The following is a 6,829-nucleotide window of genomic DNA, read 5'->3' on the forward strand; positions in this document are numbered from 1 at the left end:
ACTCCCCCAGTGAATGAGCTACACAAATTCATTACCCTTTCCTTCGTCTCAGGGACATCAAGAAGCTGGAAACAAAAGACCCTAGCGGCCACATTTTACCAGGTGTCAGAATACTTCCACAAATTATGTCCACATAGTCTATTCGACCTTCCCCAAGTGAGTTATTCTCCCTCTCCTTTCACTCCCAAAGTACGCTCAAAATATTAGGATGGAAAGAACCAAGTAAGGCCAATGGACCTTCTCTATCCCCTGTGACTGATTTCTCCCTAATGGCAAAACCACATCCAATTCCATCCCCCAAATTTGGGTCAGTTTCTGTTTCTGGAAAATCTTTTCTTTTGTCCAGTTCAGGTCATTCTCCTGCCAACCCTCTTCTTCAAAGATGTCTTCACTTAGGTCAGGTTATTAGAAATAGGCCCATAACAAGCACTGCTCCTTGTGTGACCTTGGGCAAGTCACCACCTCGTGGACCTCAGTCTCCTCATCTGAGAAATGAAGGAGTGGGAGCAGATGCCTCTGAGGCCCTTTCCAGCTCTGAATCTATGATGTTACATCCTAAAAGAAAGTTGCACTGTTCATCAAAAAATGTCCCTGGTCCTCCACTTAGTACTGTACCTAGCACATAGTAGGGGCTTAGTGAATGCCTGTTGACTGGCTGATAGATGCTATTTCTGATGGAGAACTCTGACACACTAATTGGTGCTCTCCCTTCCATCAGTTTAACATGAATATATGAAATGTCTGCTGTAGTATCTGCCAGGCACTGAGGAAATGAAAGACAAAACCCTCCATTGCCTGCCCTCAGGGAGCCTTCCTTTTCCTTGGAGGTGTACTCAGATAAAGGAAAGATAAAGCCCAAGGTAACTGAATGTGATTTTAAGAAGTGGGGAGTACTAACTTTGGGGGAGAACAGAAAGGACCTTTTCTTGGAAGCTGGTGCTGCAGCGCTTTAGCTAGAAAGCTTGGGAGTGGATTTATGAGCACCTCTTATTGAATATAGAACATCACCACAATGAAGTTACCGTGGAATGACAACATCACATGCCACTGGCCACATGGGATTTTAGCGCTAGGAGACAATGCCCTTGGGGTGCACATGGGGGTTTTGAGGTGAGGATAGGACCGACACACAGGGCTGGTAACTTCACCTCATTTCTGACCACACTACCCTAAAGAGGAGCTGATATTTTACTGCTCCGCATGGGTGTGACCGTGAGGAACCTTTGGTTGAGGTCAGGGGGCTGGTGGTATAAACCACAAAGAGCTGTTAGGTACCCCTCCCAGCTTAGTGTGAATGATATCAGTGATGCTGATCAGTGAGAGCTGAGCCTGCAGGCCCTGGGAGTCATGAAGCTTTAAGGCTTCTCAGACAGACCTGGGAGCTGCTCTGAGAGGAGTCCCAACCCCCAAAAGGATGGACTTCTAAGAAAGCTGCTTTTTTGGAACCCCTAGAACAACCTATTCAGGGCAAGTCAGAATGTCCTCCAAATTCATTTGTTCCCTTACATTTTCCTGGTCTCTGAGAACAGCTCAATGGCATAGGGTCATTGATTTTGAATTCAAAGAGAACTTAGAGGCCCTCAAGTCCAACCCTCTCATTTTACAGATGAGGAAACTGAGGCTGAGAGGTAAATTGACTTGCCTAGGGCCTGCCACTGAGTCAACAAACATTTACTAAGCACCAACTATGTACCATGCACTATCTGGGCCAACTTTATGCAGTTTACTGTGTCATGATGAACTAAGGAGTCCATGATTCTCTCCTTTACATCTTACTTTGAACAAATCTTTATGCCAAATGGAGATACAATATTGGCAACAATAATTTAAACACTATTTAAACTACAGCTTCTTACCAGGTGCCATGCTGAAGGGGAAAGAGTGAAGGATTTGGGGCCAGAGGGCATGGTTTCAAACCTGGACACAACTAGATGTGTCTGAGGCCGTATTTGAACTCGGGTCTCCCTGACTCATCTCAGCACTGTGTGTGCTGTGGTGGCCCCTAGCGCCTGATATATGGTACCTGAATTAGGCCTTGAAGGCTGAGAAAGGTGGGGACTGATGTAAATGAGGGAGGAGGGTATTCTGGACTTGGGGGGACAGCAAGTCCAGTTCAGCCAACAGTTGGTAAGCAGCCCCCCTCAGGCTGGGACACAGAGGGTGTATCAGGGAGAGCCATGAATTAAGTCAGAAAAGCTGGGCTGAAGCCTGGTTTGGAAGGATTTCAAAAGCCAGACTGAGACCTCTGTGTTTCAGCCTAGAGGCTGCAGGAAGCTTTGGAAGTTTCCTGAGCAGGAGAGCAATAGAACTGGTGCATGCCTTCCAAAGTTGGTTTGGGGAGACGGCATGGAGGGCAGGAAAGGGGATCTGTGGCATGTTGAACACTGAAGTTCAATCAGTGCCTACAGAGAGCTCAGGGTGAAATGAATGAAGGTTGCTCTCACCCTAAGGGGCTTTGCAGTCAAAAGCAAACTGGAGAAGTGGCTGATTCAGAGGCACCAGGCTGGGCTCTCCCATATCTGGAGGTCTTCTCTGACGAGTTTGGGTGAAGCAGAAAATGAACATCCATTGAGTACAACTATGTGCCAGGCACTGGGCTAAGTATTGTGGACATGAAGAAAGGCAAGACCAGTCACTGACCTCAGAAGTCTCACAGTCTAACAGGAAAAATGACATGGACATATATAGACATGGGACATGGGACATCCAAAGTAGATTCAAGAACACCTTAGAAAGGAGGGCCCTGGAGGGTAGCTGAGGGGACCAGGAAAGGCCCCCTCTGCAGAAAGAGGAGCTTAGCTCAAGTCCTGAAGGGAACTAGGTATTCTGAGAGGAGGAGGAGGAGAAGGAGGAAGAGGAAGAAAGAAGAATCATTTCCATAGAAATATGCAATATGTATGTAAATATGTGTATATACATATATGTATCTGCATATATGTTTGCATACACACGTGTGCATTTATATAGTACACACATATTTGTTTACACACTACATGCACACAAAAATACACATACACGGGTATTTGTATATGTGCATGTATGTGTATAATTATAAAAATGTACAGTCTTACTATTAAGCTACCTGGGTAATATGAGGTCTTGAAATAATATATATCAGACCTTCTTCACCTGGGCTCCACAGGCTTCCAGGGATAGATTGTAGGGGAACTATGACCTCAAATAAGGAAAAAAATTGTTTTCACTAGCCTCTAACTGAAATTTAGCATTTCTTTCAATGATTTAAAAATAAGATTCTTCACCAGACTGTCACCGTGGGTTCCATGACATAAAATAAGTTAAGAATCCTTGATGGGGACTAAAGTACACACGTCTGCACCCCACCTTTGGCCCCAGTAATTCAGCAGCAATGAAGCTGTGAAGGGAGATCTGCAGCCACTGCCCAGGACCGGTCAATTTTTCTTCCAGCTATCGGGAGCAGCAGCAATGGGCATCCTCCCACACCCCAAGTGGGTGGTTCCTGGCTCATAAGACACGGATGGTGTGCTGCACAGGGCAATGCTACAAATTATTAGAATCTCATTAACTCTTGCCTTATTCAACATGTATTGTGCCCGTTGCCAGGGCTCTACAGAAAGCCCTACATTGTCTTCATTTGGCCGTTCCTCGGCTTCTTCGAATGCCGGCATCCGTGGAATGCTGCCCCTCAAAGAGGTCGAGAGTCAGTGAAAGACTTTCTCTGAGCCGTTTGTGTCCAAGTGTTGTTTTAGCAGAAAAGCAAACAGCACAAACACACACGTCTGGAGAACGACTTGGGGATCTAGAGGGCTTCTCTGTATGTGGAAACGGTTCTGTCAGTGCTATGACCCTGGGGCATGCGGCGAAATTAAAACATCCCGTGTAGAGATCTTGTAAGGACGCGGTTGTTGGCACGTTGTCTTCCCCGTTCGAATGGGAGCTCCCTGAGAGTAGGGGGCAAGGTTGGTTTATTGGGGGGATTGTCTGAGTGCCTTTCATTGATTAAATGCTTGTTGACTGACTTAGGGTCTGAGCTCAAAGTTTCAAATCCCGTCTTCATCGGGTCTCTGCCAAGTGTCTCGTGACCTTGCCCAAGTCCCCTCTCTGAGCCTCAGTTTGCTCATCTGTAAAATGAGAGGTGGGATTAGGTGATTTCAAAGGTCTCTTCCCACACTAGATTGCCGCCCCTTGGGCAGATCATTTACTCACTCTGGGTCACAGTCTCCTCATCTCTCAGGCCCTCCGGAGTCGAGCTCTGCACCTAGGATCCTATAGCCCCATGTACTGTAAAACACTGCTCACTTTAAGACTTTTGGAAATGTTAAATATTAGCGTAGGGACAGCGCATCAAGGAGAAAGAGGTCAAGAGGCTAGTTGGGAGAGGGGGGAAGCTGGCTGCGGGGATAGGGAGAAATTGTCAACGAAGCTTCGATTTCCCCTGACGGCAGACTGCGGCAGACTACCATTATCTTCCCTCTGAGCCTAGCCAGCATGGCCGTCTGTTCTCACACATCTTGATTGCCCCAGAGAATCACTTATGGAATCTATTAACACCTCGGTCATAAACAGACTCCCACGTCCTGCCTCTCCTCCTCCTGAAGAAACAGCCTGAATGATTTGCTAGTGTACCTGGATGGTAAGGCTGCCCCCATTGAGGGGGTTGAGGCTCCAAGCCTGACAAAGATTCCAGTGAAACCCATGATCTATTTGGAACAGAGATTCTCTCTCTCTCTCTCTCTCTCTCTCTCTCTCTCTCTCTCCCCCTTCCCTTTCTCCCTCATCCCTTCCTTTCTTTTTTCTTTCTTTCTCTCTCCTTCCCTTCCTCATTTCTTCATTCATTCCTTTCTTTCTTTCCTTTTTTGTCTTTGGTTAGAGGAGAGTTAGGAGAGAGAGAAAGCAGATTTTTGTTAATTCTAAAAGAAAAACGCAAATAAAAAAAAAAGAAAAGAGATACTCTGGATCATTCTTTGCTGGAGGAAGCCAGGCATTCCCTGCCTTGAGTCCCTCCTTCCACTCCATCCTCCACTCAGCTGCTGACCCTACACCTACTCCCTTCTGGATGTACAGCTATCTCCCCCTCCCTGCAAGCTCTCATTTGCCTAAGGAACTTTGAGGATGGACTCAACTACAGAGACCAGTTGGAGCATCAGCTAAATCAGGACTAGGAAACCCAACAAAACTCTTCATATATGAATCCTTCATTCAATAGAGTAGGCAAAACATAGCCACTCACTCAATACCCCCAAAATAATAAAATAAGCTTTCTGTGACCTTTTCATGGCAGGCACCAGGTAGAGGAAGTGGTAATTGACAGAACTAGCTGTCTGAAAAAGGTGGGGGGGGGGCCTGAGGGGACTGGGCATGAGATAAAATTCAATTCATCCATTAAAGAAGCATTTATCCGGGCCTCCTAGGGTCAGGCAGACAGTAAGCATAATATGAGTCAACAGTGTGTTGTAGCTCGTTCCATCTTGGGATGCAGTGATGGGGGATGGATCACAGCCTCTGAGCTGAGTTAAAGGACTGGAGGTGGCACCTGGAAAGGGAGAAAGTCTCTGTCATGACTCTCCAAGCATTTAAGATGGGAGCCAAGAGGTTGAGGACTCTGCTTGGACTCAGAGGACTGGGCAAAGGTTGTGAAAGGGCCAATCTGGGCAGCCGAAAGAGAAAACTCCCTGAGTATGACAACAGCACTGGGCTGGGGCTGCCGCAGGAGCAGGTGGGCTCCTCTGCCCTGGAGGGGCTTGGGCCACAAGCTGGCTGACCACCCCTCTCCCATGGTGCACAGGAGCAGCTTATTTGGGTCGATGTGGACTGGAGGCTTCTGGGGTTCCATTCAGCTCACAGCCTCCCTCTGGAGCATGTGCACGAGAACGTCTTGTGAGGCATCTCGCTTCTCGATCCCGATGATTTCTTACTGTTTTGTACACTTTGGCATCCCCTTTCTTAACCTCCCCCAATGCCCTTTTCTGTACTCTTGAGTTTCTTTTCTCCAGGTTTGAGTTTCTTTGAAAAATGCATTTGTGATTTGATTGCTGTGAAAGAAAGTCTGCTTTCAAGAAAATGCACAAAGCAGGATGTTAGAGCAGGCACCCAACAGTGGGGCTTCCTGTGGAGATGAGCTATCTATCTCAAAGACAGTATTGTCACAGTGGGAAACCCTCTAGGGCAACTCTATTTGCCCCTGGCACAGGATCATTCTTTGCTGGAGGAAGCCAGGCATTCCCTGCCTTGAGTCGCTCCTTCCACTCCATCCTCCACTCAGCTGCCGACCCTACACCTACTCCCTTCCTACCCAATAAACTCCAAAGCCTCCCTATTACCTCCAGGATCAAGGAGAGAATTGTCTGTTTGGTTCTGACAGTCCTTCACAACTGGACCCTTGCTACCTTTCTGCCTTCTTAGACTTCATTCCCTTCTGCATACCCTATGATCTATGTTATACTTTTTTATGTTTTCTTAATTACATGTAATCAAAATTTTTAACATTTGTTTTTTTTCTTAAATTTGAGTCCCAAATTTTCTCCCTCCTCTCCCCCCTCCTTGAGAAGGCAAGCAATTTGATATTGATTATACATGTGCAATCACGGAAAACCCATATCTTATGATCTAGCAACAGGGTCTGCATTGTTTTTCCTTGAACACAGCTCTTCATTGCACTCCTCTGGGCCTCTTCAATGGCTGTCTCACATGCCACAACTTCTCTCCCTCCTACCCTTCCTAACCTGCTTCCCTGGATTCCTTCAAGACTCCAATCCAATCCCAAGAAGACTTTTCAAGTCAACCCAGCCCCCCAACACACACACATAAACACACTGCCCCTGAGATTACCTCACACTTGCACTGTATGTAT

The sequence above is a fragment of the Vombatus ursinus genome, unplaced genomic scaffold (genome assembly GCF_900497805.2).
Source record: "Vombatus ursinus unplaced genomic scaffold, bare-nosed wombat genome assembly UNPS02012901.1, whole genome shotgun sequence".
In the NCBI taxonomy this organism is placed as follows: domain Eukaryota; kingdom Metazoa; phylum Chordata; class Mammalia; order Diprotodontia; family Vombatidae; genus Vombatus; species Vombatus ursinus.